The 22,505-nt window shown below is 37.4% G+C and overlaps 1 protein-coding gene across 8 annotated transcripts in view; it reads left to right on the top strand.

Moving 5' to 3' along the window:
- The window catches only part of ATRX (ATRX chromatin remodeler), a 310,799-nt gene that overhangs the window by 152,357 nt on the left and 135,937 nt on the right, over window positions 1-22,505 (top strand). The gene's annotated exons all lie outside the window — the stretch shown is intronic.

Below are 22,505 nucleotides of genomic sequence, written 5' to 3'. Positions count from 1 at the left end.
TTAGTTTTTTTGACTGTTTCCTTGGCTGTGCAGAAGCTTTTTATCTTGATGAAGTCCCATAACTTCATTTTATCTTTTGTTTCTCTTGCCTTTGGAGATGTGTCATGAAAAAGGTTGCTGTGGCTANACCAGTCCTTTATCTGTGGTGTCCTTTGCAAATATATTCTCCCATTCCGTGGGCTGTCTCTTAGTTTTTTTGACTGTTTCCTTGGCTGTGCAGAAGCTCTTTATCCTGATAAAGTCCCATAAGTTCATTTTATCTTTTATTTCTCTTGCCTTTGGCGATGTGTCGTGAAAAAGGTTGCTCTGGCCGATGTCATAGAAGTTGTTGCCTATGTTCTCCTCTAGAATTTTGATGGATTCCTGTCTCACATTGAGGTCTTTCATCCATTTGGAGTTTATTTTTGTGTATGGTGTGAGAGAGTGGTCAAGTTTCATTCTTTTGCATGTAGCTGTCCAATTTTCCCAGCACCTTTTATTGAAGAGACTGTCTTTTTTCCTCCGGATGTTTTTTCCTGCTTTGTTAAATATGAGCNTCATAGAAGTTGTTGCCTATGTTCTCCTCTAGAATTTTGATGGATTCCTGTCTCACATTGAGGTCTTTCATCCATTTGGAGTTTATTTTTGTGTATGGTGTGAGAGAGTGGTCAAGTTTCATTCTTTTGCATGTAGCTGTCCAATTTTCCCAGCACCATTTATTGAAGAGACTGTCTTTTTTCCACCGGATGTTTTTTCCTGCTTTATCAAAGATTAGTTGCCCAAAGAGGTGAGGGTCCATTTCTGGGTTCTCTATTCTGTTCCATTGGTCTGTGTGTCTGTTTTTGTGCCAGAATCGTCTTTGTGATCACAGCTTTGTAGTATAACTTGAAATCCAGCAACGTGATGCCCCCATCTTTGTTTTTCCTTTTCAACAATTCCTTGGTGATTCAGGGCCTTTTCTGGTTCCACACAAATTTAAGGGCTGTTTGTTCCAGTTCCTTGAAAAATGTCCTCAGCATTTTGATCAGGATAGCATTGAAAGTGTACATTGCTCTGGGTAGCATAGACATTTTAACTATGTTAATTCTTCCGATCCATGAGTATGGAATATTTTTCCATCTTTTGGTGTCTTCTTCAATATCTCNCTGTAGTTTCTAGAATATAGATCCTTTACCTCTCTGGTTAAGTTAATTCTGAGATATTGTATGATTTTTGGTTCTATTGTAAATGGAATCGATTCCCTAATTACTCTTTCTTCAGTCTCATTGTTCGTGTATAGAAATGCAACTGATTTCTGAGAATTGATTTTGTATCCTGCCACATTACTGAATTGCTCTATAACTTCTAGTAGTTTGGGGGTGGATTCTTTTGGGTTTTCCATATAAAGTGTTATGTCATCTGCAAAGAGAGACAGTTTGACTTCTTCTTTGCCGATTTGGATACATTTTATCCCTTTTTGTTGTCTGATTGCTGTTGCAAGGACTTCTAGTACTATGTCGAATAATAATGGCAAGAGTGAGCATCCTTGTCGTGTTCCTGATCTTAACGGAAAGGCTTTCAGCTTTTCCCCATTGAGAATAATATTTGCCTNTTATCCCTTTTTGTTGTCTGATTGCTGTTGCAAGGACTTCTAGTACTATGTTGAATAATAATGGAGAGAGTGTGCATCCTTGTCGTGTTCCTGATCTAAAGGGAAAGGCCTCCAGCTTTTCCCCATTGAGAATGATATTTGCTGTAGACTTTTCATAGATGGTTGTTATGGGATTGAGGAATGTACCCTCTATCCATACACTCTGAAGGGTTTTAATCAGGAAAGGATGCTGTATTCTGTCAAATGCTTTTTCTGCATCTATTGAGAGAATCATATGAATTTTGGCTTTTTCCTTGTTGATATAATCTGTCACACTGATAGATTTGCAAATTTTTTTTTAAAGATTTTATTTATTTATTCGACAGAGATAGAGACAGCCAGTGAGAGAGGGAACATAAGCAGGGGGAGTGGGAGAGGAAGAAGCAGGCTCCTAGCAGAGGAGCCTGATGTGGGGCTCGATCTCATAACGCTGGGATCACGCCCTGAGCCGAAGGCAGATGCTTAACCGCTGTGCCACCCAGGGGCCCCTAGATTTGCAAATGTTGAACCACCCTTGCATCCCAGGGATGAATCCCACTTGGTCATGTTGGATAATCCTTTTTATGTACTGTTGGATTCTATTAGCAAGGATCTTGTTGAGAATTTTGGCGTCCATATTCATCAGGGAAGTCGGTGTGTAATTCTCCTTTTTGATGGGGTCTTTGCCTGGTTTGGGTATCAAGGTAATATTGGCCTCATAAAATGAGTTTGGTAGCTTTCCTTTTGTTTCAATTTTTTGAAATAGCTTTAGGAGAATAGGTACTATTTCTTCTTTGAATGTTTGGTAGGATTCCCCGGGGAGTCCGTCAGGCCCTGGCGTTTTGTTTTTTGGAAGGTTTTTAATCACTGTTTCAATCTCTTCATAATTAATTTGTCTGTTTAAGAAATCTATTTCTTCCTGTTTCAGTCTTGGTAGTTTATAGGTTTCCAGGAAGGCCTCCATCTCTTCCAGATTTCTTAATTTATCGGCATAAAGCTGTTGATAAGTTTCTAATAATCCTTCCTATTTCATTGGTGTTGGTTGTGTCCTGTCCCTTTTCATTCATAATTTTCTTAATTTGGGTCCTTTCTCTATTCTTTTGGATAAGTCTTACCAGTTTGTCTATTATTAATTCTTTCAAATAGCCAGCTTCTATTTCTGTTGATGTGCTCTACTGTGCTCCTGATTTCTAATTCCTTGATTTCTGCTCTAATCTTGGTCAACTGCTTCCTCATGAGTGGATTAGGCCTGTCCCTCTGTTGCTGTTCCAGCTTCTTGAGGTGAGAATATAAAAACTGCATTTTAGATTTTTCTATTCTTTTGAGTGACGCTTGGATAGCTATGTATTTTCCCCTTAGGACTGCCTTTGCAGTGTCCCATAGGTTTTGGACTGTGGTGTTTTCATTCTCGTTGGTGTCCATAAATTGTTTAAATTGATTTTTGATTTCCTGGGTTATCCAATCATTCTTGAGCAGGATGGTTCTTAGTCTCCAAGTGTTTGAGTTTCTTCCAAATTTTTCCTTGTTGTTGAGTTCCAATTTCAAAGCATTGTCGTCTGAGAATATGCAGGGAACAATTTCAGTCTTTTGGTATCGGTTGAGACCTGTTTTTGACCCAGAGCATGGTGTATTCTTGAGAATGTTCCATGGGCATTAGAATAGAATGAGTATTCTTTGGTTCTGGGGTGTAGTGTTATATATATATCTATGAGGTCCAACTCGTCTAGTATGGCATTCAAAGCTGTTGTTTCTTTGCTGATTTTCTTCTGAGGTGATCTATGTATTGCTGATAGTGAAGTGTTGAGGTCCCCTTCTATTAACGTTTTATTATGTATATGTCTCTTTATTCTGGTTAAGAGTCGGCTTGTATATATTGCTGCTCCCCTGTTGGGGGCATATATATTTATAATTGTCATATCCACTTGTTGGATACATTCTTTAAGAATAGTATAGTGCCCTTCTGTATCTCTAACTATAGTCTTTAGTTTAAAATCCAATCTGTCTGATATGAGAATTGATACCCCAGCTTTCTTTTGAGGTCCATTGTGTGAACGATGGTATTCCATCCCTTTACTTTCAGTCTGGATGTATCTTTAGGTTCAAAATGAGTCTCTTGAGGCAGCAAATGGATGGGTCACGTCTTTTTACCAATCTGCAACCCTATGGCGTTTTATGGGAGCATTTAAGCCATTTACATTGAGAGTGATTATTGAGAGATATGATTTTAATGATGCCATGTTGCCTGTAAAGTCTTTGTTTCTATAGATTGTGACTTTCTGTTCTGTATCACTCTTGGGGCCTTTCAACTTTTGTTGAACCCCCCTTAATATTTCCTGTAGGGCTGGTTTCGTGTTTACAAAATTGGTCAGTGACTGGCGATTCTGGAAGGTCCTTCTCTCTCCATCAATTCTGAATGACAGCCTTGCTGGATAAAGGATCCTTGGCTGCATGTTTTTGTCTGAAAGAGCTTTAAAAATGGCCGCCCAACCCTCTCTCATTCCAGGTCTGTGTAGACAGGTCTGATGTAATTCTGATACCTTTGCCTTGGTACGTGAGAAATTTCTTTGTCCTGGCCACTTTCAGTACTGTATCCTTGGATCTAATATTTGCGAATTGCACTATGACATGACGTGGCGTAGGTTTATCGTGGTTGATCTTGGGAAGGTCCTCTCTGCTTCTTGAACGCGAATGCTTGTTTCTTTTGCTAGATTAGGGAAGTTATTTGTTCAAATATCTCTTCTAGACCTTTGTTTTTCTCCACCCCCTCGGGGATGCCGACAATTCTGACATTGGAATGTTTCATTGAGTGAATAATCTCCCGTAACCTACATTCTTGAGATTGGATTTTTTTGAGCCAAGTTTCCGTTTTAGCTTTCTCTTCTACTAACCCATCCTCCAATTCGCCGATTCGTTCTTCTGCCTCATTCACCCTGGCCGTCAGAGCATCTAGTTTTGACTGAATTTGATTCATAGCATTTTTAATTTCTTCCAGATTCGCCCTCATTTCTGCCCTAAAAGATTCTATATTCTCATTAATACTTTTGTTAATATTTTTTTCAAGTCTACACATCAGCTTGACCATTGTTACTCTGAACTCCATTTCTGATAATTTGGTTATATCCATATCCATTAGTTCTGTGGCAGAGCCCACAGACTCATTGTCTTTCCTTTGCTAGGGAGGATTTCTCCTTCTCGTCATTCTGATGAGGAGAGGTTGCTGGGTTGCCCAGAGCCCAGATTATTGACCAGGACCCATGCAGTGTGCACTTGTTTTATAGGGACCTTAGGGATGTGGGATTCTTGATTTTTCAGCCTGCCTTCTTGGGGAGGGGCCTGCCTAGCCGATACTCAGGCAACCCTGTTTGGGTAGAGTCTCTGTGTCCCCTGCGAGGGGGGTGGGGATGGGCACATTGTGAGCTGCTATTTCCAGGCTTTTGTTCTCTGGCGGCTTTCCCTGGCAGTTTGCTGTGCCTCTTCTGAGAGTCAGAGCAGCAGTAGCCGAATCCCAGCCTCTGTCTCAGAACAGAGGGATCGCAGACTGCTCTCCACTGGGGTCTTCTGGCCGCTTTAACTCTGTTTCTGTTGGTGCTGCTAAACCCTACACCGTCCCGGGATGTGTGCCGCACACCTGGTGTCCCAGCCCTCACTTCCAGGGCTGGGCCATCTCTCTGTCCTTTGTGTTTCTAACACCGCGTGCCGCCAGCTCCCCCTGCGCTCTCCGGAGCTGCGTTTCAGTGTGGTTCGTGCACTCTCCGACCTCCGGTTTTCAGTCTGGTTGCGCGCGTTCCCCTCCTCACAGTCTTAGTCTGCTGTCTCGTGGGTGCCGGTCTGGGAGTCAGCCCGCTCCCCAGTGCAGGTGGCTACCGCTTCCTGGCGCCCGAACGCGGCAGCTCCCTCCCCCTTCCGTTTATCTTCCGGTATCTGTGCACGGATTCATGGCTTCCTGCTTCGTCCCTCAATACTCAGCGCTGGAGATGTTCATTTGTAGAGATCCAGATATATCTTCCTGCGTCTCTGGCTGATTCCGTGGGTGTTTTAATACCATACTGTTTTGATTACTGTAACCTTTTATCGTAAATCTTGAAATCAGATACTGTAACTCTTACAGCTTTGTTCTACTTTTTCAGAATTGTTTTGGCTATTAACTGTTACTGGCATTTCCATATAAATTGTAGTATCATCTTGCCACTTTTCGTAAGAATGCTTCTGGAACTTTTATTGGGATTGTGTTGGATCTTTATATCAGTGACATCTTAGCAGTATTTTTCTCCAGTTACATGAATGTAGTATGTCTCTCCATTCATTTAGTGTTCTTTTGATTTCTCCTAGCAATGTTTTGTACTTTTCATTATATAAATCTAGCATATATTTTGCTAAATTTATCTCTACGTAGTTCATGTTTTCTGATGTCATGATAAATGTCAAGTGATTTAATGACTTTGTCTTCTGTGATTTAGCTAAATTCCCTTAACCAGTTCTAGTAGCTTTTTTGTAGATTCTTGACTGTTTTCTACCTTTTCAGTCATGTCCTTACATAAATAACCACTTTACTAGTTTTTTTCATATCTATTGTTAATTTGTTTTTTAAAATTATAAATGGATGTGATTTTTCTCTCACTCTTTTTTACAGAGAGAGAGAGTGTGCGCGCGCGAGTGGGGCAGGGAGGGGTGGAGAGAGAAGCAGAGAATCTTAAGCAGGTTCCAAACTCAGTGCAGGGCCCAGCACAGGGCTTGATCTCATGACCCTGAGATCATGACCTTAGCTGAAATCAAAAGTCAAAACACTTAACCGACTGAGCCACAGGTACCCCTTAATTTCTCTTTTTTTAATTGAAGTATAGTTGATATACAATATTATATTAGTTTCATGTGAACAACATAGTGATTTAGCATTTTTATTTATTATGAAATGATCACCACTACAATTCTAGTTGCCATCTGTCACCAAAGTTTTATTACAATATTATTGATTATATTCCCTATACTTAGTATTCACAGTGCTTTAGTTCCCTGTGACTTATTTATTTTATAATTGGAAGTTTATACCTCTTGATCGCTTTCACTTCACTCATCCACACTACCTCCCTCCTCTCTGGCAACTACCAGTTTGTTCTCTGTTTTTGAGTGTTTTTTTTATTTTATTTTTTTATACATTCTGCATATAAGTGAAATCATATGGTACTTATCTTTCTCTAAATTACTTCACTTTGCATAATGCCCTCTAAGTCCATCCATATTGTCGCAAATATTCTTTTCTTATAGCTAAGTAATACACACACACACGTGTGTACACAGCACATCTTTATCCATTTATCTATTGATGGACATTTAGTTTGTTTCCATATCTTGACTGTTGTAAATAATGCTGCAATTACCATAGAGGTGCCTATATCTTTTTTTGAATTAGTGTTTTAAGTTTCTTTGGATAAATACCCAGAAGTGGAATAGCTGGATTGTATGGTTGCTCTATTTGATCATTTTGAGGAACCTCCATACTGTTTCCCATAGTAGTACAAATTTTTATTCCCATATCGGTAGTGCACGAGGGCTCCCTTTTTTCCACATCCTCATCAACACTTGTTATTTCTTGTCTTTTTGATACTAGCCATTCTGATTGGTGTGAGATGATGTCTCATTGTTGCTTAGATTTGCATTTCCCTGGTGATGAGTGATGTTGAGCGTTTTTTTCATGTGTCTCCCGGCCATTTGTGTCTTCTTTGAAACATGGCTGCTCAGGATCTCTGCCCATTTTGTAATTGTATTGTTTCTGTGTGTGTATATGTTGTGTTGTTTATGTTCTTCATATATTTTTGATATTAACCCCTTATCAGGCATATCATTTGCAAATATCTTCTCCCATTAGATTCCCTATTCGTTTTGTTGATGTCTTTGCTGTGCATAAGCTTTTTAGTTTGATCTAGTCCCAGTTATTTATTTTTGCTTTTTGTTGCCCTTGCTTGGGGATATAGATTCAAAAAGGTATTGCTAAGACTTATGTCCTACAGTTTGCTGCCTCTGGTTTCTTTTAGGTGTCTTAGGGTTTGAGCTTTTACATTTAGGACTTTATTTTGAGCCTCTTTTTGTGCAGGGTATAAGAAAGTGGTTTAGTTCATTCTTTTCATGAAGCAGTCCAGTTTGCCCAGTAACATTTATTGAAGATGGCATCTTTTTCTCATTGTACATTCTTACCTCCTTCATGGTAGATTAATTGACTGTATAAGTGTGGGTTTATTCCTAGGTTCTCACTTCTGTCCCACTGGTCTATGTATCTGTTTTTTTGTGCTAGTACCATACTGTTTTTATTAGCTTTGTAGCTATAGCATTGTAGTATAGTTTGAAATCTGGTGCTACGTCCAAATATCTCTAGCTTTGTTCTTTTTCTCAGGATTGTTTTGGCTGTCTGGGGTCTTTTTTGATTACATACAAATCTTAGGGTTCTTTGTTTTAGTTCTGTAGAAAATGCTTTTGGTATTTTGATAGGTACTGCGTTGAGTCTCTAGATCACTTTGGGTAGTATGGACATTTTAACAATATTAATTCTTCCAATCCATGAGCATGGTATATCTTTTCATATATTTGTATCATCTTCAATTTCTTTCATCAAATATACAATAATAGTTATTGTATTCTTTTGCTCTGATTGGTTCTTTTTAAATGTTTTCTATCTGTTAAAGTTCTTACTGTGTTTATCTGTTCTTTTCCTGAGTTTGATGAGTATCTTGATGACCATTACTTTGACTTTTTATCAGGAAATTGCTTATCTCTGTTTAGTTCTTCTTCTGAGGTTTTGTCTTGTTACTTTGTTTGGAACACGTTCTTCTGTCTCCTCTTTTTGCCTCTTTGTGTTCGTTTTTATGTATTAGAATAGCTACTGCTCTTTGTCTTGAAGGAGTGGCTTTATGTAGAAGGCATCCTCTGTGGCCCAGAAGTGCAATCTCCAATAGTCAACCAGAACCAGGCCCACCAGGGCTGTCCCTTCTGTAGGCTGCCTGCACCTTACTATTGTGACTGGGCTGAGGCTGTTGCAGGTGTGCTGGTAGGCAGGGTTAGCCACTGTCATCCCCAGGAACTATCACCCTCAGGTGCCACTTTGTAGGGACACCAGTCCCAGCTGAGGCCACCTGTCAAGTGTGGTAGGGTGGGAGCCTGGTTGCCAGGGTGGGGAGGGGAGTTGGTACTGGCTGAGACCACCTGCCAGGTGTGGTGGTGGATGCTTACTTTCTTGAAATGATTTTTAATGTATCTGTTTTGGTAATCTAGAAAATCAGTTTTGCATTCCTAGAATAAGCCTTGCTTGGTCATGGTACATTACACTTTTTATATATTGTTATATTTCTTTTTTATTTAAAGATTTATGTATTTGAGAGCGAGAGAGAGAGAGAGAGAGAGAATATGAGTGTGAGTGGGAGGGGGAGGGACAGAGGGAGAGGGAAAGAATCTCAAGCAGACTCTGCACTGAGTGCAGAGCCCAAAGCAGGGCTAGATCCCACAACCATGAGATCACAACCCAAGCTGAAACCAGGAGCCAGGTGCCTAAACGACTGTACCAACCAGGGCCCTTGACTGTTGTATTTCTTATGCTAATATTTGATCAGTTTTTACATCAGTGTTAAATTGCATGTTCCTTTGTAGATTTCTTATATATGTTTCTGGTTTTGCTATCAGAGTGATACTATTCTTATATAAAGTGAGTAGGGAAGTGTTCCCACCTCCTCTATCTTCTTAAAGAAATTTGTAGGATAGATATTATTTCATTCTTAAAAGTTTGATAGAATTCTCCAGTGAAGTCATGGGCCTGTAGTTTTCTGTGTTTTTTTTTTTTTAACAGCTTCAGTTTCTTTAATAAGTATAAGGCTGTTTAGACTGTTTCTCCTTAGATCTGTTTTGGTAAACTTTGTCTTTAATGAATTTGTCCATCATTTAGTCAAATTTATTGGTGTAAATTTATTCATAATATTCTTTTTATGTGTTTTTTGTAGGCTTTGTCATTGATATCTCATCTTTCATTTCTGTTGTTGATAGTTTGTGTTTTATCCTTTTTCCTTGTTTAGTCTCTTTAGGGGTTTAGCAATTTTACTATCATTTTTAAAAACACCAACTTTGGGTTTCATTGATTCATTTTTTCAACTTTTTCCATTTAATTGATTTCCACTCTTATTTTTATCTTATCCATCTTCTTTCGGTTTCACTTACTCTTCTTTTTCTAGCTAATTAAGGTGGATTTTAGATCTTGCTTTCTAAAAAATATATACATTTAATGGTATAAATTCCCTTACTGTTTTAAACACTGTGCTGTATGAATTTTGATGTTTTTTGTTTCACTTTTACTGCGTTCAGAGTCTTCTCTAATTTAAATCCTAGAAATGGTGTATATTTTTTAAATTTTTTTTCCTTTTATATATTCTGTTGTTTCTAGTTGCAGTATTCTGTAAATTTTAATTAAGTTGTGTGGGTTGATTATATTCAGGTCTTTTATATCTTTAACGATGTTCTGTCTAATATTGAGAGAGCAGTGTTGGGGTCTCCAAGGATAATTGTTGATTTGTTCTTTCTCCTTGAGGTTCTCAGTCTTGTCTTCTTGTGTGTTGAAGCTCCATTGTTAGGTACATGTACATGTAGGATTGTTGTCTTTCTAGTGAATTGATGCATTATCAATAAGTAATGTACCCTTTTATCTCTGTAATTTTCCTTCATCTGAAATCTTATCTACTTTATGTGATGATAATATATCTACTCCATCTCTCTGTTCTAACGTTTTATTATGAAAAGTTCCAATATACACCAAGGTGAACAGAATTTCAGTGATTTCCCATAAACTCACTTCCTTGAGTCTTCCATTAATGTTTTAGTATACTTGGTTTATTACATTTCTATTTATCTATAATCTCTCTATCCATTATTACATTTCTTATGAATTTTAGTGTTAGTTGTAGACATCATTTCACTTAACCCAAATGCTTTAGCATGCATTTCTTTTTTAAAAATTAAAAAAAAAATTTTTTTAAGTAGGTTGCACACCCAGCATGGAGCTGAATGTGGGGTTCAAACTCACAACCATGAGATCAGGACCTGACCCAAGATAAGAGTTGGATGCTCTACCCTACTGAGCCACCCAGGTGCCCCTGGCGTGCATATCATGAGCTGGAATTTATAAAGACTTACAAGCTTTCCTTTTGATGTAAAATTTACATTCAGTGAAATGTACTGATCTTAAGTGTACATTTGTTTTCGACCTACCATGGAATGCACTGATCTATCTTATATATTTCTGTGGTTTTCTTCAACTTGACTTTTTTCCTTTTCCTTAGTGTTTGGGAAGTTTTACGTGTTGTGTCTGCCCATAACTGTGGTACAACTTAACTGTTGAATGAGTATAGTACCGTCAGCCCTTCCATCTCCAAACCTCTTTTGAGGGACATTTAGGTTTTATGAACATTTTTCACTAAATTGGAGTATCCTTTTACATATTAGAATGACTTCTGTTGTGCTTCTTTGGCTACTTTTCTAAAAAAAATTATTTACTGAGGCACCTGGGTGGCTCAGTCGGTTAAGTGTCCGATTCTTGACTTCGGCTCAGGTCATGATCTCAGTGTTGTGAGATTGAGCCTCACCTTGGGCTCTGTGCTGGGCATGGAGCCTGCTTCAGATTATCCCTCTCCCTCTCCCTCTCTCTCTCCCTCTTTTTCTGCCTCTCCCACCTCCCACTCTCAAAAAATTATTTACAACATAGTGTGTTTTTTTTTTTAAAGATTTTATTTATTTATTCGACAGAGATAGAGACAGCCAGCGAGAGAGGGAACACAAGCAGGGGGAGTGGGAGAGGAAGAAGCAGGCTCATAGCGGAGGAGCCTGATGTGGGGCTCAATCCCATAACGCCGGGATCACGCCCTGAGCCGAAGGCAGACATTTAACCGCTGTGCCACCCAGGCACCCCTACAATTTAAGTGTTTTAAGTGCACAGTTCAATGAAGTGCATTCACAGTGTTGTGCAATCATCAGCACCATTTTGTTTTCATGAACTTACCATTATCCTAAACGGAAGACTGTACCCATATAAAAATAATCCCCATTCTCCCCAGCCCCTTTTAACCTCTCTTTTACTTTCTGTCTCTAAGTATTTGCCTGCTCTAGGTACCTCATATAAATGTTTGTCCTTTTCTGTCCAGGTTATTTCACATGGCACAATGTTCTCAAGATTCCTCCATTTTATATTAACTGTCAGAATTTCATTACTTTCTAAGGATGAATAATATATGGTACACGTATATCACATTTTATTTATCCATTTATCTGTTGGTGGGTACTTGGATTTCTTCCACCTTTTGGCTGTTGTGAATAATGCTGTTATAAACACGGGTATACAAATATCTCCGTCCCGTTGCTTATATACACAGAAGTGGAATTGCTGAACATAACGTAATTCTGGATGTAATTTTTTGAGGAATTGTCATACCACTTTCCACGACATCTGCACCATTCTGTGTTGCCACCAGCAGTGCATACAGGTTTTAATTTCTCCACAATTTCACCAACAGTTTTTCTTTCTTTCTTTTTTTTTCTTATAATAATATTTTTTTATTATATTATGTTAGTCACCATACAGTACATCCCTGGTTTTTGATGTAAAGTTCCTTGCTTCATTACTTGCGTATAATACCCAGTGCACCATGCAATACGTGCCCTCCTTTCTACCCATCACCAGCCTATCCCATTCCCCCACCCCCCTCCCCTCTTTCTTTCTTTTCTCTTATTTTCTGTTTTCGTTTTCGTTTTCGTTTTTGGTTTTTTTTTTTTTTTTTGGTAATGGATGTGAAGTGATGCCTTATGGTTTTGATTTGCATTTTCTATATGACTAATGCTGTTGAACATTTTTTCACATGCATATTAGTCATTTGTATATTATTTGGAGAAATGTGTATTCAAGGTTTTTGCATGTTTTTATTTTTCTATTTTTACTTTTTTCTTTCCAAACTTTTATTTAAATTCTAGTTACTTAACATAGAGTGCGGTATTGGTTTCAGGAATAGAATTCAGTGAGGTAGCACATACATACAAAACCCAGTGCTCATCATATCAAGTGCCCTCCTTAATACCCATCACCCTTCTAGCTCATCCCCCACCCACTTCCATACATCACCCCAGATGTTTGTACTCTATCTTTAAGAGTCTCTCTCTTTTAAAAGATTTTGTTTATTTATTAGAGAGAGAGCATGAACAGGGGGAAGGGCAGAGGGAGAGGGAGAAGAAGACACCCCGCTGAGCAAGGAGCCCAGTGCAGGTTCGATTCCAGGATCCTGAGATCATGACCTGAGCTGAAGGCAGATGCTCAAGTGACTGAGCCACCCAGGCGCCCCCTTTAAGAGTCTCTTATGGTTTGTTTCCCTCTCTCTTTTTTATCTTCCCTTCCCATATATTCATCTGTTTTGTTTCTTAAATTCCACATATATGTAAAATCATGTTATTTGTCTTTCTCTGACTTACTGTGCTTAGCATAATACACTCTAGCTACATCATGTCATTGCAAATGGCAACATTTCATTCTTTTTGATAACTGTGTAATATTCCATTGTGTGTGTGTGTGTGTGTGTGTGCACACCACATCTTCTTTAGCCATTTATCAGTTCATAGACATTTGTGCTCTCTCCATAGTTTGCCAGTGCTGATAATGCTGCTATAAACATCGGGGTGCATGTACCCTTTTGAATCTGTATTTTGTATCCTTTGGGTAAATACCTAGTAGTGCACTGGCTGGAGTGCACGGTAGGTCCATTTTTTACTTTTTGAGGAACCTCCATAATGTTCTCCAGAGTGGCTACACCAGTTTGCATTCCCACCAAGTACAAAAGGGTTCCCCTTTCTCTGCATCCTCGCCAACACCTGTTGTTTCTTGTGTTGTTAATTTTAGCCATTCTGACAAGTGTGGGGTGGTATTTTATCTTGGTTTTCATTTGCATTTCCCTGATTCTGAGTGATGTTCTGCATCTTTTCATGTGTCTCTTAGCCATCTGGATGTCTTTTTTGGAGGAATCGCTTCATATCCTCTGCCCATTTTTTAACTGGATTTTTTGTGTTTTGGTTTATGAGTTTGATAAGTTTATTATAGAATTTGAACACTAACCCTTTATCAGATACGTCATTTACAAATATCTTCTCCCGTTCTGTAGGTTGCCTTTTAGTTTTGTTGATTGTTTCCTTTGCTGTACAGAAGCTTTTTATCTTGATGAAGTCCCAGTAGTTCATTTTTGGTTTTGTTTCCTTTGCCTCTGGTGACATGTCTAGTAAGAAGTTACTATGGCTAAGGTCAAAGAGGTTGCTGCCTGTGTTCTCCTCTAGGATTTTGATGGGTTTCCTGTCTCACATTGAGATCTTTCATCCCTTTTGAATTTATTTTTGTGTATGGTATAAGAAAGTGGTCCAGTTTCATTTCTCTGCCTGTGACTGTCCAGTTTTCCTAACACCATTTACTGTTTTTTTCCATTCATTCCTGTTTTGTCGAAGATTAGTTGACCAAATAGCTGTGGGTCCGTTTCTGGGTTTTCTGTCCTGTTCCATTGCTTTAAGTGTCTGTTTTTGAGTCAGTACCATATCATCTTGATGATTACAACTTTTTAATATAGCTTGAAATCTGGAATCATGATGCCTCCAGTTTTGTTTTTCTTTTTCATGATTGCTTTGGCTATTCAGGGTCTTTTATGGTTTTATACAAACTTAAGGATTGTTTGTTTTAGCTCTGTGAAAAATGCTGGTGGTATTTTGATAAGGTTTGTATTAAACGTGTAGATTGCTTTGGATACCATAAACATTTTAAGTGTTTGTTCTTCCAGTCCGTGGGCATGCAGTGTTTTTCCATTTCTTTGTGTCCTCTTCAATTTCTTTCATAAGTGTTCTGTAGTTTTCAGATTACAGATCTTTTACTTTTGTTAGGTTTATTCCTAGGTATCTTATGGTTTTTGTGCAATTGTAAATGGGCACGATTCCTTGATTTCTTTTTCTGCTCCTTCATTATTGGTGTATAGACATGCAACATATTTCGGTACATTGACTTTATATCCTGCAACTTTGCTGAATTCATGTATTGTAGCAACTTTTTCTTGGAATCTTTCGGGTTTCCTATATACAGTATCATGTTGTCTGCTGAGAGTGAAAGTTTGATTTTTTTCCTTACTCATTTGGATGCCTTTTATTCCTTTTTGTTGTCTGATTGCTGTGGCCAAAATTTCCCATACTATGTTAAATAGTAATGGTGAGAGTGGACACCCCTGTCTTGTTCCTGACCATAGTGGATAGGCTCTCAGTTGACCCGTATGGCCTTTATTATGTTGAGGCTTGTTCCCTCCATCCCTATTTTTATTGAGGGTTTTTATCAAGAATGAATGCTCTATTTTGTCAAATACTCTTTGTGTATCTATTGAGAGGCTCATTTGGTTCTTATCCTTTCTTTTATTAATGTCATGTATCATGTTGATTGATTTGTGAATACTGAACCACCTTTGCAGCCCAGGAATAAATCCCACCTGATTGTGGTGAATGATTTCTTTCTTATACTGTTGAATTCAGTTTACAAGTGTCTTGTTGAAAATTTTTGTTTCCATGTTCATCAGGCTCCTAATTCTTTGTAGTGGGGTCTTTGTCTAGTTTTGGAATCAAGGTAATGCTGGCTTTGTAGAGTGAGTAAGGAAGTTTTCCTTCTATTTGTATTTCTTGGAAGAGTTTGATAAGAACATTATTAATTATAATTATATATAATTACATTGCATTATAATAGTATTGATATTAAAAGCATTAATATTATTTAGTATTAGTGTTAATATTAACTAATAAGAATAGTTTATATACTGTTATAGTATATAGTACTAGCATAGTAATAGTATTAATTTTTATTTTAATGTCTGTTAGAATTCCCCTGGGAAGCCATCTGGCCCTGGACTTTTGTTTGCTGGGAGATTTTCAATTACTGATTCACTTTCTTTCCTGGTTATGGGTCTGTTCAAATTTTCTATTTCTTTCTGTTTCAGTTTTGGTAGTTTGTATGTTTGTAGGAATTTGTTCATTTCTTCCAGATCTCCTAGTTTGTTGGCACATAATTTTTCGTAATATTCTCTTTCAGTTGTTAGTATTTCTGTGTTGTTGGTTGTGATCTCTCCCCTTTCATTTGTCATTTTATTTATTTGGGTCCTTTTTCCTTTTGATAAATCTGGTTAGGGGTTATCAATTTTATTCATTCTTTTGAATAACCAGCTCTTAGTTTCGTTGATGTAGTCTATTGGTTTTGTTCGTATTTATATCATTTATTTCTGCTTTAATTTTCATTATTTCCCTTCTTTTGATGGCTTTATGCTTTATTTGCTTTTTGTTTTCTAGCTCCTGTAGTTTTAAGGTTAGGTCGTGCATTTGAGACTTTTCTTGCTTCTTGAGGTTGGCCTGTATGGCCATATATACTTCCTTGTTAGGAATACCTTTGCTGCATCCAAAGGTTTTGGGCTGTTTTGCTTTCATTTTCATTTGCTTTCATGTATTTTTTTAATATCTTCTTTTATTTGCTAGTTAACCCATTAGTGGGATGTTCTTTAACCTCCATATATTTGTGGTCTTTCCAAATTGTTTCTGGTGGTTGACTTCAAGATTCATAGTATTATGGTCTGAAAATATGCATGGTATGACCTCCCTCTTTTTGTACTTGTTTAGGGCAGATTTGTGGCCCAGTATGTGATCTGTTGTGCAGAATTTTCTGTGTGTACTCGAAAAGAATGTGTGTTGTTCTGTTTTAGGATGGAATGTTCTGAATACATCTGTTAAGTCCATCTGCTCCAGCATGGAGCCATTGTTTCCTTGTTGATTTTCTGCTTAGGTGATCTGTCCATTGGTGTAAGTGGGGTGTTACAGTCCCCTACTACTTTTATATTATTATCAGTGAATTTCTTTATATTTGTTATTAATTGATTTATATATTTGTGTGCTCCCAAGCTGAGTGTATAAATATTTAAAATTGTTAGATCTTCTTGATGGATAGACCCCTTCTTTATGATATAATTCCTTTCTTCATCTCTTTTTACAGTCTTTGGCTTAAAATCTAATTTGTCTGATGTAAGTATGGCTACTCCAGCTTTCTTTTGGCATCCATTAGTATGATAGATGGTTGTCCATCTCCTCACTTTCAATCTGCAGATGTCTTTAGATCCAAAATAAGTCTCCTATAGGCAGCATATGGATGTGTTTTGTTTTTTTTATGCATTCTTACCCTGTCTGTTTTGATTGAAGCATTTAGTCCACTTATGTTCAGAGTAATTATTGAAAGATATGAATATAGTGCCAGTTTGTTACCTGTAAAGTTGAGGTTTCTCGTGATATTATCTGTTCCTTTCTAGTCTTTGATGTTTTTGGTCTTTTTTTCCCCCCACTTAAAGAGTCCCCCTTAATATTTGTTTCAAGGCTGGTTTAGTGGTCATGAACTCCTTTAGGTTTTGTTTGAATGGGAAACTCTTTTTATCTCCTTATATTCTGAATCACAGCCTTGCTGTTTTAAAAATCCTTGGCTTCATCTTTTCCCCATTCAGTGTGGTGAATATGTCTACCACTCTCTTTTGTCCTGCCAAATTTCTGTGGGTGAATCTGCTGCCAGCCTGATCTGTCCTCCCTTGTAGATTAAGGACTTTTTCTTCCTTGCTTGCTCTTAGGATTCTTTCCTTGTCTGTGTGTTTTGTTAATTTGACTGTGATATGCCTTGGTGATTTTGTTGAATATAATGGAAGTTCTCTGTGCTTCTTGAATTTTTATGTCTGTGTCCTTCCCCAGATTAAGGAAGTTTTCGCCCATAATTTGCTCGAATAAATCTTCTGCCCCTTTTTCTCTGTCTCCATCTTCTTGGACTCCTATGATGCAAATGTTACTCTGCTTTAATACATCACTGAGTTCCATAAGTCTACCTTCATGATCCATTAGCTTCGTTTTCCTCTTTTCAGCTTCATTGTTTTCCATGATTTCATCTTCTATATCACTGATTCATTTCTCACCTTCATTCTTCCTTGTTATTATGGCATCCATTTGTGTTTGCACCTTGGTTATAGCATTTTAAATTTCAGCTTGCCCTGCTTTTAGCTCTTTTATCTCAGCAGTAAGGGATTCTCAAGTGTCTTATATGCTTTCTTCAATCCCAGCTAGTACCCTTATAATTGTCGTTTTATTTTTAAATTTTAAAAAAATTTTAAATTATTTTTATTATGATGTTCAATTAGCCAGCATATAGTACATCATTAAATATTTTTGTTGTAGTGTTCAGTGATTCATTAGTTGCATATAACACCCAGTGCTCATCGGATCATGTGCCTTCCCTAATGCCCATCACCCAGTTACCCCATCCCCCACCCCCCTCCCTTCTGCAACCCTCAGTTTGTTTCCTGGATTCCAGAGTCTGTCATGGTTTGTCTCCCTCTCTGATTTCTTCCCATTCAGGTTTCCCTCCCTTCCCCTATGGTCCTCTGCATTGTTCTTTATATTCCACATATAAATGAAACCATATAATTGTCTTAATCTGAATGACTTATTTCACTTAGCATAATCCCCTCCAGTTCCATCCATGTCGATGCAAATGGTAAGTATTCATTCTTTCTGATGGCTGAGTAAGATTCCACTGTGTATATGAACCACATCTTCTTTCTCCATTCATCTGTTGAAGGGCATCTCGGCTCCTTCCACAGTTTGGCTATTGTGGACATTGCTGCTATGAACATTGGGGTGCATGTGCCCCTTCTTTTCACTACCTCTGTATCTTTGGGGTAAACACCTAGCAGTGCAATTGCTGGGTCCTAGGGTAGCTCTATTTTTAACGTCTTTAGGAAACTTCATTCTGTTTTCCAGAGTGGCTGTCCCAGTTGCATTCCCACCAACAGTGTAAGAGGGATCCCCTTTCTCTACATTTTCACCAACAATTATTGTTTCCTCTCTTAATTTTTGCCATACTAACTGGTGTAAGGTGGTATCTCAGTGTGGTTTTGATTTGAATTTCCCTGATGTCTAATGATTTTGAGCATTTTTTTCATGTGTCTGTTAGCCATATGTATGGCTTCCTTTGGAAAGTATCTGTTTGTGTCTTCTCCCTCTTTTTTGACTTGATTATTTGTTTTTTTGGATGTTGAGCTTGAGAAGTTCGTTACAGATCTTGGATACCAGCCCTTTATCTGATATGTCATTTGCAAATATCTTCTCCCATTCCTTGGGTTGCCTCTTAGTTTTGTTGACTGTTTCCTTTGCTGTGCAGAAGCTTTTTTATCTCGATGAAGTCCCAGAAGTTCATTTTTGCTTTTGTTTTCCTTGCCTCTGGAGACATGTCTGAAAGAAGTTGCTGTGGCTGATGTTGAAGAATTTACTTCCTATGCTCTCCTCTAGGATTTTGATGGATTCCTGTCTTACATTGAGGTCTTTCATCCATTTTGAGTTTATCTTTGTGTCTGGTGTAAGAGAATGTTCCAGTTTCTGATGAGAAGTCAGCTGATAATGTTATTGATGGTCCCTGTATCTGACAAGTTCTCCCTAGCTACTTTCAAGATTTGCTTTGTCTTTGGCCTTCAAAGCTTTGATTTTAATGTGCTCAGTCTGGGTCCCTTTTAGTTTATCTCACTTCTAGTTTGTTACATTTCTTGGATTTTTAGATTCTGGTCTTTACTCACTTTTGCAGAGTTTTGGGCAAGTATTTCCTCAAATAATCTTTTTGCCCCTTTCTCATTCTCGTCTTTGACTCTCCTAATGTATATGTTGGTCCACTTGATGATGTCCCACAAGTCCCTTAGTCTTTCATTTTTCTTCATTCTTTTTTCTTTCTGTTCCGTAGGTTTATAATTTCAGTTGCCACCTTCATGCTTACTAATTCTTCTGTATGCTCATTCTATTGTTAAATCCCTTTTGTATTTTTGTTTTTTTATTTAAATATAGTTGACATACAGTGTTTTTTAGTTGTTTCAGGTGTACAATGTAGTGATTCAACAACCTTTCATTATAGTATGTCCCACATCACTGATTATCAGGGCAGTGTACATCAAAGCTACATTGAGATATCACCTCACACCTGTCAGAATGGCTAAAATGAAAAACACAAGAAACAAAAAGTGTTGGCGAGGCTGTGGAGAAAAATGAACCTCCTTGCACTGTTGGTGGGAATGCAAATTGGTAAAGCCATTTTGGAAAACAGTGTGCAAGTTCTTCAAAAAATTAAAAATAGTACTACTCTGTGATCCAGGAATCACACTACTGGGTATTTACCCCCAAAATACAAAAGCACTAATTCAGAGGGATACATGGACCCCTGAGTTTATTGCAGCATTATTTACAGTAGCCAGACTATGGAAGCAGCTCAAGTGTCTATCGATAGATGAATGGGTAAGAAAAAGTGTTTATATATATAGAATATTATTCAGCCATAAAAAGGTTGAAATCTTGCCATTTGCAATGACATGTCTAGAGATAGAGAGTATAATGCTGATCGAAATAAGTCACCTAGAGAAAGACAAATACCATATGATCTTACTCATATGTCAAATTTAAGAAACAAAACAAATGAGTAAAGGAAAAAAAGAGAGACAAACCAAGAAACAGACTCTTAACTATAGAGAACAAACTGATGGTTACCAGAGGGGGAGGTGGGCAGGGACTTGGGGGAAATAGGGGTCGAGGAATAAAGAATACACTTATGATGGTGAAGAAAAATAAAATGATAAAAAAGATTATCTCCTCCTGCATTCAGGATGAAGATTCACTAATTCTCAGTCCAAAGACAGCACCTAATAACAAAAATATCGTGCAAATCACTAATGAACATATGCTTCCAAAGTCTTACTTATAGCGTGTGTTTTATTATTTTCTAATCATGTGTTAAAATATTATCGAAAACTTACCCTCTTAAGACAATATTATTATGTCACAGTCCTGTAAGTCAGGAATTTCAGAGTGGCTTAAGTGAGTACAGCTCTACTTGGTTACCTGCTCAGTGTCTCACCGAGTAGATATTAAGTTGTTAGCCAGAGCTCAGATTTTCATATATGACTTTGTGTCCTTTTTAAGCTCCCTTTTTATCAGAATTCAGTTTTTTGTAGTTGTAGCATTGAGGTTGTTAGCTCCTAGACACTTCACCACAACATGGCTTCAAGACTAGTAAGAGAGCATTTCTTACACTTCAGTCTTTTATTAAAGGGCTCATTTTGATTAGGTCTGGCCCACCTAGGAGAATCCTCTTTTTGATTAAATCAAACACAACTGATTACTAACTCAATTATGGTAATGATATCCCATCATATTTACAGATCTCAACCATACTCAGAGGCATCAGACTAGACAGGGTGTTTACACCAGAAGATGGGATCTTCGGGACCATTTTATGATTCCGTCTGCTACAGCTTCCAAAAAAGACAAGACATTCAGGGAATTTTCCATTTTGATTAATTAATTTGCCCCAGTGATATGAAGTTTGGACACATCCAAGCTAGGATACAATAAAAATTTAGCAAATACTTAGTCTATGTCAGTTACTTTTCATACATTGTCTTACTTAATCTCCACAACAACCCCATGAGAGCTGTTTATAATCTTTCCCAGTTTGTAGGTGAAAAAATCTGAAGCTAGGAGGGTTTAAGTAAGTTCTTAAAATGGGGTTTGGATCTCAATGGCCCATGGTATTTATACTCCACCATGGTGTCACCTAGTATTAATCTTGATTTGTATGTCATTTACACTTTTATGTAGGTGCAATATCTATTCAGGTAGTTGATCACAGATTTGTGACTTATGTTATAATTTTTTACTTGCAATAATGATAATTTAGAGTTTAAAAAAGAGAGTGTCCTTTTAAAGAGAAATTTAAAAACATTTACAGATGAAATTCCATGCTTTCTCAATGTTTGCTTCAAAATCGTATGTGGGATCTGAAGAGTTGGAGAATGGGTAGGAGGCTGTCAGTGAAAAGAAACTAACCAAAAGTTGATAATATTTGAAGCTGGATAATGGGTAACAGGGTTTAGTATGCTATTCTACTTATTTTTTTACATTTGAAAATTTCTATGGTAAATATTGAGTAATCATAGTTACAGTTCTAAATAAGAAAGAAAATACTGGGTAAATCGTATTCCTTAAATATTATAATGTCTGTTTTTTTAAAATCATGAATTTTATAAAAAACAAAATCATGAATCTTTATTGGTTTTCATGGAATCATAAAACTGTTTGTTTATACAAGCATTTCCTTTATTAAGGTAGTATCGTGTAGTGTTTAAGAGCAAGGACTCTAGTGTCTGACCCTCCGGGTATCATAGTGTTGTAATATTTAATTAATTGTATGACTTTATGTAAGTTATGTAACTTCTGTGTCTTCCACTTCTTTTTATTTGTAAAATGGGCATATTTGTACCTACCTTATATAGTTCGTGGGGATAGTATGTAATGGATGATATTGGGATAAGGCAGCAAAAAATGTATACACATACATGTATTCATGTGTATTTATATCTGTTTAAGCTTTTTCTTAAGAAACTTGAGATAATTGTTTCGCTTTTGCAGTTAGAGGATATTTTGTATTTTTGTAAATGCTTTTTGAGCCCGTGGTTCTCAAACCAGTGTTTCTAAAAGTTTTTCTTTTTTGCAACACATATTTACACTGTTTTGCAGTGGGAGTCATTTGGCATTTTGGGTGGAACAGTTCTTGTTTGGGACTGTCTTTTATATTATTGAACATCTGTATTTACTTTCCTCTCTGCCTACATTAAATACCAGTCCTGACCAGTCATTGTGACAACCTTAAGTGCCCTTGTACATTTTCAGATGTCTTGTTGAAAAAGAGAACCATCCTTGTTTGGGAGCCATGTGTCTATTCAAATTTGTAGGTGGTACTATAGTTTATTTTAGAGCACTGATTTTCTCACAACTTTACCTATCATGT

The sequence above is a fragment of the Ailuropoda melanoleuca genome, chromosome X, assembly GCF_002007445.2.
Source record: "Ailuropoda melanoleuca isolate Jingjing chromosome X, ASM200744v2, whole genome shotgun sequence".
Taxonomy (NCBI): Eukaryota; Metazoa; Chordata; class Mammalia; order Carnivora; family Ursidae; genus Ailuropoda; species Ailuropoda melanoleuca.
This window is presented reverse-complemented; position numbering and strand designations above follow the sequence as displayed.